We start from the raw sequence: 12,861 nt of genomic DNA, 5'->3' as shown, positions 1-12,861 counted from the left end.
GATTCCAATTATCCTTCACACGCAGTCCAAGTGCAAAATTTGCGCACTGTCAGACAAAGGTATCCCCTAAGTAGTGCCATTTTGCAATGTCAGAAAGGTGGGAAGAACTCAAGATATTCTGCAGATGCTGGAGGAACTCAGCAGATCAAGCAGCATCTATGGGGAGGAGTAATAGTCAACATTCCAGGCCAAGTTGTAAAGAAGGGCGGGAAGAGCACATTAATATCCAGCTCCCCTCCACCCCTTTTACCCCAAAGGCAAATCTCAAATGATCAAAGTGCTTTTAATAGGATCACCCTTTCTTTATCTGTACTGATCCCTTATTGAAACAAACTAATGGAGAGAGTTTCATAGATCATGTGCTCGATCAGCTCCCATCCTCAAGAAACCTCAGTCATTTACGGCCCTCCTCCATTTCCTTCATGATACTTTCAAACAGGATTTTCCAGCAGTTTCATTTTCACCACAGATGTCCTGTTCTTCTACACTCATAAGACCACAAAACATGGAAGCAAATTATGTCATTCATCCTAACAGGTCTTTTCTACCTGTTTTATTTTCCCTCTCAAGCCCATTTCCTTCCAGTCTCCCCATAACCTTTGCACCCTTACTAATCAAGAACCTGTCAAACTTCCACAAATTCACCAAGACGAGAAAAGCTGCATATGCTGGAAATCCAAGCAATGGAAGAGTAAACAGTCGATGTTTCAGGTCAAGATCCTTCATCAGAACTGGAAAAAAAAGATTAGAAGTTAAAGCAAGAGGTTGGGGAGGGGACCCTTCCTCCCTTCTCCCCACTTCCATCTTTCTTTCCCAGTCCTGATGAAGGGTCTCAACCCGAAACGTCGAATGCTTACTCTTTTCCATAGATGCTGCCTGGCCTGGTAAGTTCCTCCAGCATTTTGTGTGTGTTGCCCACAAATCCACCACTTTCTGATTGATGAAATTCCTCCTCACTTCACGCTTTCTATTCTGAGGCTATGCCGTTTTCTCCTAGACATCCCTATTAATAAAAACATCCTCTCCATGTCCATTACTCAGTAGGTTTCATTGAGATGCTCCCCATTCTTCTACACTTGGTTGGTCAACAAAAGATCCTTTGATTATATTTCCACTTGGGCAGAGACTCAACTTGTCTTCTCAACCACCTCCTCCTTTCACCTGGAAGAACTAATTTTTTACATTGAACTACTTGTCTAATTTCATTCACTTCTTCCAAATGAAAGGCATATCACTGGGAACCCACTTGGGTCCAAGCTGTTCTGTCTCTTGATTCAGTTCTATTCCCTCATCTGTTTACCATGGAATGATGACTGTATTGACGGTGCTTCCTGCTTTCTACAAAATGCACAAATTTTATCTCTGCAAATTCCATTGTGTTCTCTTTTAACATTAGCCCATCTTTAATTCTTCTTTTCCTTAATTTCTCTACTGCCTTCTCATGGGAGAAGTTGGTGACAGACATCCATTAAAATCCCACAGGCTTGTGAAAGTATCTTGACTACATGTCCTTTTAGCTACTTCTAGGAACTTAATTCTGTATTTCTCTCTCATCAGTCACTGTCTCACCTGTTGAGTATTTCTGACATTATCTTGCATTTCAGATTAACATGGAGTGTAATATGTTATATCTCAAAATTCCAGCATTATGTATTTCTTTCCCCATCCACCCTTCTTTGTCCTCATCTATATCATTCAGCTGAACACATGTGATTAACAAGCCTCATATCCTCTTTCAGCTTGCATCAGCACCACTTGTGTCATTCAGTTCCTCTCAGTTTCCATTTGATCTGAAATGTTCCTACCACACCTCCTTCTTTACAAATTAAAAAATACCTTTCTAACTTGCAATCTCATGGAAAGTAATAACAAAGAAGGCTTGCCAATGTTATTTTTTTCTTTAGGATGATAAGACAATTCAGCTTTGTCACTAAACACTCTAACAAATTTGTACAGATATTTGTCAAAGTATTCTGACATCATGATCGGGTATGCCAATGGAATGCACAGGTATGTAAAAAGCTGAAGAGAGCAGTGGTCTCTGCCCAATACATCACAGGCGTATCAGTCCCCACAATTGGTAATATTTACAGGAGAAATTGACTCAAGAAGACAACATCTACCATCAAAGATCCTCACCATCCAGGGCCATGCCTTCTTCTTAAAGATACTATTGAACAGGAAGCACAACAGCCTGATGTCCCACACCAGCAGGTTCAAGAACAGCTACTGCCCAATCATTATGATCTTTACCAAACCAGCACAATGCTATGACCACTTTCAATTCACATTTTCTTTGTTGTTTTTCATAGTTATAATTGTGTTCTTTTCCGTAAAGTATTCAATTTAGGTTTAATTTATGCTTTTCTTGTAAATACTGCTTATCCAGTGTCATGTGCCTGTGATGCAGTTGCAAGTCAGTTTTTCACTGCACTGCACATACATGTACTTGTGCAAATGGCAATGAACTCAACGTTGACTCATTTTAATGAAAGAACACTGACTTGAAACTTTAATGGTTTCCTTCTCCACAGATGTTCCATAAAGTCTGAATATTCCACGAGAATAGGGAAGAAATATTATCAAAGTGCCCTTGACCATGGTTGGTGCCAGAGGGGTTGTTTGAGTATCTCAGAAACTGCTGATATCCTGGCATTTTCGTGACAGGTGTCTCTAGAGTTTAAACAGAATGGTGTTTAAAAAACACATTCAGTGAGTGAAAACACCTTGTTAATGAGAAAGATTAGAGGAGAATGGTCAGACTTGCCGGAAGGTGACTAACTGAAATAACCATGAGCTATAACAGTGGTGTACAGAAGAGCATCTCTGAACTCACAGCACATAGAACCTTGAAGTGGATGGACCACCAGCAGCAGAAGATAACAAAGGTACCCTTAGTGGCCGTTTTACTGGGTACAGGAGGTATATAATAAAGTGGCCACTGAGTGTATGTTGGATCAAGTGGAATCTTAGAATTGAGCTGGAAGAAAATCCATATATGGATTAACAAACATTCATCTTATTGAAGGGCGAAGAAGAGGTCAAGGGGCGGTGTGGTCTTCTCTTGCTTCTCATGTTAAAGGTTTATTTTGGAATTCAAATATATCATTAATATAAAGGTCCCTTGCCGAATTAGTGCAGTGTATTCTTATTTAAAAGAGAAGATTAGAGGCTGCCATAGTTACCTGTCTTTATGTTTCTTTTATGACTATTTTAATGCGTTTTATGTCAGGATATCAGACTGAGAACTTAAAGGCGGAACTTAGCTGCGTGTCTTTTCAAGGTTTCGCTAAACCCCTTGCAGGCAAGCGTGCAAACGGCTTCAGACTGACTATTACCATATCACTTGCTCGGCAAGGGAGACTTGACGATTTATAGTTGGCTCTCACGCAATCTCTATACGTTACATCCGACACGTTCTCATAGGGATTTTTTTTCTCTTAGCACCTCACCCTGGCTAAGTAGATTGCTATGTTACACGCAATCGTGGGACATCATATAGTGTGGGTTATACGTGTTAATAAAATAGTAAATTTTTAAATCTGTTCACTACTTACAATAAAATAAAGCAACCTATTTATATTCGCGGTACTAGTGTTTACAGTACATTATGATTCCGTATTGTTCACAGATAAAGGAAATCTTAAATATATTACATTTCAGTACAGCAAATATTTTCCAACTGAACACCAGACAGTCGCAAGGTTTCAGAAGTCTACTAAACTGATGACAAGGAACCTCCGCAAAGGTGACTTTCTGATAAAGTATTCGCACAATGTGTTCTGCAATTGTATAGTTTTTGATGACCGGGGATGATTTAAGTACAGAAGCAGCAGAGGACGCATCTGAACAGAAGAGACTCTGCAGATCCTAGAAACGTTGAACAACACGCACAAAATGTTGGAGGGACTCAGCATTTGACATTTGACTCAACATTTGTAAACAGTTGACATTTCAAGCGAGAATCTTCACCAGCCTCTGGGTCCGAAACATCAACTGTTTACTGCCCTCCATAGATGATGCCTGACTTACTTAGTCTATCTGTTTGTCGGTCTATCAATATATCTATTTGTCTGCCTGTCTGTCTGTCTATCTATCTATCGATTTCTCCATCATTTTGTGAGAACGTATCTGTAGTATAGGTAGACCACGCTTTCCTAGAGTTTGGCAATATCGACCAAGGATTGCCTTTTCGTGAGACAATAAGAACAGAAGAAACAGGAGCAAGAGTCGGCTAGACATTCCCTAGAGCCTGATCTACCATTTCAATAAGGTTATAGTTAATCTGATCCGGTGCTCAGCTCTTCTTCCCTGCCTGTTCCCAAACTCCTCAACACATCTGTCTCTCTATAATATTCAGTGGATCTCCCCGCTCTCTGGGGCAAGGAATTCCAAAGATTCAGTATGTATGCGGAGAAAAAAAATTAGTCTTCACCTCTATCGTAAATGGGCAACCGCCAACTCGGAAATCTCCGAGTATCTGCCTCGATGAGCCTCTTCAGAATCAGACTTTTATCAATAAGATCACCTCTTGTTCTTCTAAAAACCCTCCGAACGCCATCTCAAGAGTGAGTCTCCTTAAAATGTCTCAACAATCAATATATGTGTGTCAATATCTGCCAGGAAACCCCCCCCCCCCCCCAAATCAAGTCGTTCTAACGGAGATTCTTCCACCTGAGAGATCAACACTCTTGGTCTTTCCACAGACGTGCTAAGTGCTTCCAAGTATTTCAGTGTTTGTAACATATTTACAAAACCTGCAGGATTTTATTGTAAATTCGTCAGCCAAATCCCCTTTCGTGTGCGTCTGTATTTGTCAAGGTTCCTCTTATTAAACAATGTCAGTTTCTGTCAAGAGACCCCCCCCTCTAAATTTAAATTTATATCTCTCTAGGGGAACACCTTAAGTGTCTCCGAATCTGCCAGTCGCTGCCCACCTGAATAGGCAATGCCCATAATACTCGTAACAAATACCAAATATTTCGGTATTTTCTGTTTTGATTAAGACTTCCAACTTTTTTTTGAACGTTAATTTCCTCCGTTGCGGTTATCCTTGTGTAATTGTTATTGAGACATCATTTCGATCGGCCTCCTCCTCTTGCATACTTTGACTGGAATTCATTTGTAGCAAACATCATGTTGGGCGAAGTCCGTTGACTCTTGTCTAAATGAGTCTGTTGTCTCATTTAGCGTGAAGTAATAAATGGTTGCTATTGTGATTACTTGAACACGCATGCAAAGCTGACGATTTCTAACTTTTAAAACTCCTGGATTGTTAACAAAAACTGTTTATTTACATTTCTCACGCACTCCTAATAGTCTTGGGACCTGTTCTTTATTGTCTCCTGAGTACTAAAAATGGGCCTGAATACGTCTATTTATTTATGTATGAATTAATTATACTCGTGCAACAAAAATGAAATGGGAGCGAGAAACTAAACTGTTTAGAAGAGAGTGGTCCCGTGCCTAAGTGCTACTCATTTTCAAAGGCGGAGTAGTTGTTTAAACAAGCGAATGGCATGAACAATGTATTTTTTAAACAAAATAGTACCATGGTGTGCCCCATGCCTGCCCATCCCCTTGCGCAGCGCAAATCAACTTAAAAGGCAACACCACAGTCTCAAGGGATTTTTTATAGTCTCTAACTCTTCTTGTCTTTCTTGGATGAGGCGTTCATTAGTCTCTCCCTTGCGTGACTGCACACTCGCTACCTGGATATTAACGGTAACCCCCTGACCCCAGGATTGATTGGAAGGTTATGAGGACAGACACCAGTTAAAGTGCGTGAACAGCACGATGACACATTATCTTTACACAGAAAATACGAACTGCTTTCCAGGAGTCAAACAGAGGGAAAATATTTGCACGTTCTATAAAGCTTGCCACGCAATCTTGTAAAAATATATCTCCCAACGCACTGAAACAAAATTAATCTGAAGGGAAATATATAGATTTGCACGGTTCGGTCAGTGGTTACTTAGCTGGTTTTAAATAATTTGAAATAAATAGCTTTTTTACAAATTATTTAAGCACCCCCTTACCTCCGCTACTGTCAGAAATTCTCTTCTTTGAAAACGCGCCCGCTAACTTTTAACTATTCGGCAAAATGTAAACCCGCTGTTGCCACTGATGAAAACTAATATGTTATTTCAACTTTTACTGTAAGTTTTCACACGTAAATGCCTCGACTTTAGATTTGATTCATTACCCTGATCGTTTTTTTCACGGGCAGTGCACAAACATTCTATTTTATGTACATCATTCTAAGTAATTTGTTTGGAAATGATAATGGAATTGATTTTAGATTAAATGTAGTTTGAAAGTAATAACTGTTCGTGCTCTGTAATACATTCCAAACCCCTTTGCGCGTGAATCGCCGGAGACTCCTGTTAGCCGTGGACTGTTGCGTGACAGGACGCAAGCGAACTGGAGCTGTCCTTCCCGCTCCTATGGCATCCCGTATCTTCATCTCCATTTCGCACGCAAGTGCATTCTGCCTCTCAACCGCACGTAACATACCATCTCACGGGGTCAGCAAAACTATGTTAACCTTTCACCTTCCCCTGTGCTGAAACTTGTAATGATCACTTACCGTGCGAAGCCTCCGCCCCTTTTAAAATTCAAGTGCAGTTACATATATTGGCAGTCACGCAATACTCCAGGCGAACAGGTGCACATTTTGAGAATATTAATAGATTTTATGTCTAAAAAACAATTATCATAAGCGGGAAACTTCTCAAAATCAACATTCAGAGATTTCATGTAAACGTTATAAAAATGAAACTTCATTGATAATTAACTATTACTTTTTACATGCAAGAGGGAATTATTTTAGTTATTGTCTGCAATGAATAGTTTTTAATTATGTTGGCAGAGATAGTAATATTTTTGCTCCATTGGAAGGGCAACGTAAATATCTGCATTGTAAATTTAGCAGATTATTTTAATACAAGTTAACGCGCTGTGTAAATGTAAGGTATGAATGATGTACGAGGAGCAACTGTGTAGCTGGAATGTGACATTTCATGATTTTATTCAACTCACTACCTTCACTATTAATTTGCTTTTCCCAACTTTTTGTTGGTGCAATTCCACTATTACAATCTGCCCTTACAACAGCTAATCAAGAACCTTCAGGATGAAAGGTTGGCCTCTTTGGTACAAAACTGTGAGCACCCCAAGGTAAGGGGAGGTAATTTGAGGAAGGTTATGTCTAAATGTAGTGAACAACGGATGTTAAATTCCCGGTCATGATCAGCTCCAAATAACCTCCAAACAACTCTGTTCAGCTACCTGTTGCTAATTGGTGGCAACCAGTTTACACCGTGAGTACTCAAATTGATAATGATTACAGGTCACCGCTGCGACAAGAAAGCAAGCACGACACCCATCCCGTCCCACCTATTTTCCGGTATACGCACACGCTTAATTTCACACTGCATTTAAATTGGCTTATTCAAATAGTCCATTCACATTTAATAGCAGAATCTCGGAACAGTTCCAGGATAGAAGGGCCCCCTTGCCCCATCGAGTTTGTACAGGCTCATGCAGCTAGTCCCTCTCCGCTGAAAAATCTGATTTCTATTCTGCTCCCTTCTAAACCCTGCCTCATTAACACTCCTGACAGCGCTATTCGGACCTACACCATTTGTTTCTTGCAACTGAAACTTGTGCAGCCTGTAATTGTCTTGCTAATCACCTTCATTCTACGTCGTCTTTTTCTCGACCATTTGATTAATATGAATAAGGGCTTATAAATAAGTGTTCACACTTTTTAAGCCCTTCATGTCACCTCAACCATTGTAACCTCCCTTCTGCTATCTTCTCCATACATCCTCTTAATTATACTCCATTGTCCCTGTAATCCTTCTGATATATCACTTCTGCACACCCGCCAAGATCTTCATGTCTTTATAAAATTATAAAATATATGGATGGGTCAGACAGATTTTTTTTCCAGAGTAGAAATACTAAATACTAGAGGAAATTCACTTAAAGTGAGAGGGGGCAAGTTTAAGGAAGATGTGAGCGGCCTCAAGATTTTTTTCTTGAGTGATTGGTGCCTGGAAAGGGTTGTCAGTGGAAGAAGACATGGTCAAGACTTTTAACAGACTTTTAGAGACTCAAAGAAAATTTATTATTAAAGTAGGCATATGTCATCATATGCTACCTTGAGATTCATTTTCTTCAAGCATTTACAAGAAATAAAGAAATACAATAGAATTTATTTTTAAAACTATACATAAATAAAGTTCAAAGTTAAAAGTTAAAATATATTATCTAAGTATGTATTCCATATACAACCTTGAGATTCATCTTCTTGCAGGCAGCCATAAAACAAAGAAACACAATAAAAACCACAAAAACCCACAGAAGGACCAAAAAATCCAACGTGCAAAAGAAGACAAGTCATGAAAATTGTAATTAAAAAGTAAACAAATAATATGTAGAACATAACATGAGCTGCAGAGACCCCAAAGTGAGTGCACAGCTGCATTCAGAAGCAACCAATGTGCAAAAGACAAATTGTGCAAATTATATATATCTTATATATAATAATATAAATTATATATACAAACATATATAGATGGATAGATAGACAGATAAGATATAGATATAAAAATAAATATATGAAAATATGAGTTGTAGAGCCCTTGAAAGTAAGTCTGTAGGTTGTGGAATCAGTTCAGAGTGAAGTGAGGTGAGTGAAGTTATCCATGCTGGTTCAAAAGCCTGATGATTGAACATGGGTATGCAGAGAATAGAGAGATAGGGCTTATTTACATGCAGAAGAGCCAAACCAGTGTTTTTGAATAATTCATCATGGGTTCCTAGGTCTTCTACATAGTGCTTCTATTTATAAAGTCCAGTAACAACTTCTTTTGAAGCATACTATAAATCAACACTATCACTTTAAATGAATATACACATACAGTATAACAAATATCTCTCTATTTGGACCAATTTTTTAAACATGTCCACTTACCTTGCTCTTCTTCATATATCTTTGCAGGTAGATATACAGAGATATACATGTATCTGTAAGCATTTGCACATATTGCTAAGGATGCTAGTGCATGCATGTGAGTGTATTTAACAGAACAGAAAGTTACCACCAGAAGATCCTTCCAAATTTATTGGGAAGTCAGTGATCCAGTTCCAGTTTTTTCCCTCAGGCCATCTGCTCCATTGTTGAGCAATTAAACCACACCAATCATTTCCTCCAGGTGGGCCACAATGTCCATCTGAGTGGCACAAAACTCTCAAAACAAGTCATCAATCTGGCAAGCAGTCACCAGGAGGATAGAGAAAACAATTTGGAGATATACTCAAAGCGCTGTCGATTAATGTACTATTAGTTTGGAATTATGGAAGTCTTTAGCCCAAGATTGTCCAGAAAACCATTCAGACATTGTCAAACACTTGAAAGTCTTAGAAACATAGAAAACCTACAGCACAATACAGGCCCTTTGGCCCACAAAGCTGTGCTGAACATGTCTTTACTTTAGAACTACCTAGGCTTACACATAGCCCTCTATTTTTCTAAGCTCCATGTATCCATCCGGGAGTCTCTTAAAAGACCCTATCATTTCTACCTCTACCACCACCGCATGCAGCCCATTCCACGCACCCACCACTTCCTGTGTAAAAAACTTACCCCTGATATCTCCTCTGTACCTACTTCCAAGCACCTTAAAACTGTGCTCTCTTATGTTAGCCATTTCAACCCTGGGAAAAAGCCTTTGACTATCCACACGATCAATGCCTCTCATTATCTTGTACACCTCTATCAGGTCACCTCTCATCCTCCGTTGCTCCAAGGTGAAAAGGCCGAGTTCACTCAACCTTCCCTCCCATTTCCCGCACATCTGCCCTCACCCCATTCGCCCACCACCCCACTCGGGATAGGGTGCCCCTTGTCCTCACCTATCACCCCACCAGCCTTCAGGTCCAACGTATAATTCTCCGTAACTTCCGCCACCTCCAATGGGATCCCACTACCAAACACATCTTTCCCTCCCCCCCCTTGCTGCTTTCCACAGGGATCGCTCCCTACGCGATTTCCTTGTCCACTCGTCTCCCCCATCTCTTCCCACCGATCTCCCTCCTGGTACTTATCCTTGTAAGTGGAACAAGTGCTACACCTGCCCTTACACTTCCTCCCTCACCACCAGTCAGGGCCCCAGACAGTCCTTCCAGGTGAGGCGACACTTCACCTGTGAGTCAGCTGGTGTGATATACTGCGTCCGGTGCTCCCGGTGTGGCCTTTTATATATTGGTGAGACCCGACGCAGACTGGGAGACCGTTTTGCTGAACACCTATGCTCGGTCCGCCAGAGAAAGCAGGATCTCCCAGTGGCCACACATTTTAATTCCGCGTCCCATTCCCATTCTGATATGTCTATCCATGGCCTCCTCTACTGTCAAGATGAATCCACACTCAGGTTGGAGGAACAACACCTTATATACCGGCTGAGTAGCCTCCAACCTGATGGCATGAACATTGACTACTCTAACTTCCATTAATGCCCCTCCTCCCCTTCTTACCCCATCCCTGACATATTTAGTTGTTTGTTTTTTTTTTCTCTCTCTCTGCCCATCACCCTGCCTGTTCTCCATCTCCCTCTGATGCTCCCCCCTCCCCCTTTCTTTCTCCCGAGGCCTCTCGTCCCATGATCCTTTCCCTTCTCCAACTCTGTATCACTTTTGCCAATCACCTTTCCAGCTCTTAGCTTCATCCCACCCCCTCCAATCTTCTCCTATCATTTTGCATTTCCCCCTCCCCCCACTACCTTCAAATCTCTTAGCATCTCTCCTTTCAGTTAGTCCTGACGAAGGGTCTCGGCCCGAAATGTCGACAGTGCTTCTCCTATAGATGCTGCCTGGCCTGCTGTGTTCCACCAGCATTCTGTGTGTGTTGTCACTCAACCTTCCGATGGGAGTACATGGAAATCAAACCCAAACAGCAACCAACAGCTCAGACCATCCACTCATCTCTCCTGCCAAGCACACCCCTCCTATGGCAGAACCTGTAGATTTCTTGTAGGACTAATCAACTACCTCAGAATCCATTAATTGGCTGCAAGTTATCCTCAAGCTCTGGGGACCATCAGTAAAGAATAATTATCCATATAAACATATTTACATATAAATTGGGTGGTGGCGTGGAAATACATATCTACCAAAGGAAGTATAAGGCACTTCTCTCCACTAGCCTGCAGGTTACCCTTGGGCAAGGTGTAGCACCTGCTTAGGGCCCCCCTCCCAAAATCAGGGTCATGTGCAGCCATGGGAGCAGGTGGTGGATGGTCCTATGAGCAGTTGGTGCATATCACAAGTCCTAGTTATGCGACCATTGATGTCAGGCAGACATCCAGGCAGGTCTGTGGTCTAGTGTAGTTTTTTCTGTGTTGTTTTTGCATAGTTCAGTGTAGTTTTTGTACTGTTTCATGTAGCACCATGGTCCTGAAAAACATTGTCTCATTTTTACTGTTTTTACAGGCAGTTATGGTCGAAATGACAATAAAAAGTGACCTGACTTGACAATCTCTGATGAGTACATATGGATGATGGCTGTGGTCATCTGTCTTGTAAAGACACTGCCCAGAAGGCAATAGCAAACCACTTCTGTAGAAGTTGTCAAGAACGATCACCGTCATAGACCATGATCAGCCATGTAATGCGATATGGTATGTTATAATGACCTATAAATATACAATTATAAACAAATATTGATATATCCTGTAACAGGTTCATAAAATATAGTTCATACAAAAGCGTTATTTATACATTTTCAGTATGGCTATTATATATTTGATGAAACTATTGTATCAGGTAGTATTTCTTACAAGGTTAGAATATAACAAAGTAACACACAGAAAATGCTGAAGGAGCTCAGCAGGCCAGGCAGCATCTATGCAGAGGAATAAAGAGTTGATATTTGGGGCTAGACCTTTCATCAGAAAGGTCTGGAAAGGAAGGAGCAAGAAACCAGAACCTCGATCCTTTCTGCATAGATGCTGCCTGAGCTGCTGAATTAGATAGATAGATAGATACTTTATTCATCCCCATGGGGAAATTCAACTTTTTTTCCAATGTCCCATACACTTGTTGTAGCAAAACTAATTACATACAATACTTAACTCAGTAAAAAAAATATGATATGCATCTAAATCACTATCTCAAAAAGCATTAATAATAGCTTTTAAAAAGTTCTTAAGTCCTGGCGGTAGAATTGTAAAGCCTAATGGCATTGGGGAGTATTGACCTCTTCCTGATTCCTGCAGCATCTCTGAATTGCCAGCATCTGCACAACCTCAAACAAGAAAAGCAATGAAAACAGGAATGGGCCACGACACCTTCGCTATTTGTCTGCCATTTAACAGGAACCTCTTGTCGCCCCAAATGTTAGAAATACATATTAACTTGCGCGTTAATATTTTTGATTAGCAATTCCCACAATTACCCTTCGCACTTGTTCGCCAGCAACTTGATTTCCCGAATGTCTTGAAAATGTTATGACGACTCTCTGTTATGATTACTCTCAGCGGCTTAAATTTCAGAACCGCCTTGAGTTGAAAAGTCTAAAGATTCGCCATATTCTGGGTGAAAAATAAATTCTCCTCTCAACTCAGTTTCTTTTCGATTTTAAACTGCACGCACGCGGGACAGAAATTCTGAAAGGGAATATTTCATCTATTCACAGCTGCAAATATTAAGACAGTACCGATAAAGTTGTAAATCGCCAATACAAATAGATAATGCTGGTAATACATAACTACAGTACCCGGTGAGCATGTAACAGGAAGAATGACAGGTTAAGACTCTTGGTGACAACCAAAGTTTTGCTCATTATCAGCT

At 40.5% G+C, this 12,861-nt stretch overlaps 1 long non-coding RNA gene across 1 annotated transcript in view; it reads right to left on the bottom strand.

Annotated features, from left to right (window-relative positions):
* Nucleotides 1-12,861, bottom strand: part of LOC140714323 (uncharacterized) — a 261,371-nt gene that overhangs the window by 194,094 nt on the left and 54,416 nt on the right. The gene's annotated exons all lie outside the window — the stretch shown is intronic.

The sequence above is a fragment of the Hemitrygon akajei genome, chromosome 21 (assembly GCF_048418815.1).
Source record: "Hemitrygon akajei chromosome 21, sHemAka1.3, whole genome shotgun sequence".
NCBI lineage: Eukaryota > Metazoa > Chordata > Chondrichthyes > Myliobatiformes > Dasyatidae > Hemitrygon > Hemitrygon akajei.
This window is presented reverse-complemented; position numbering and strand designations above follow the sequence as displayed.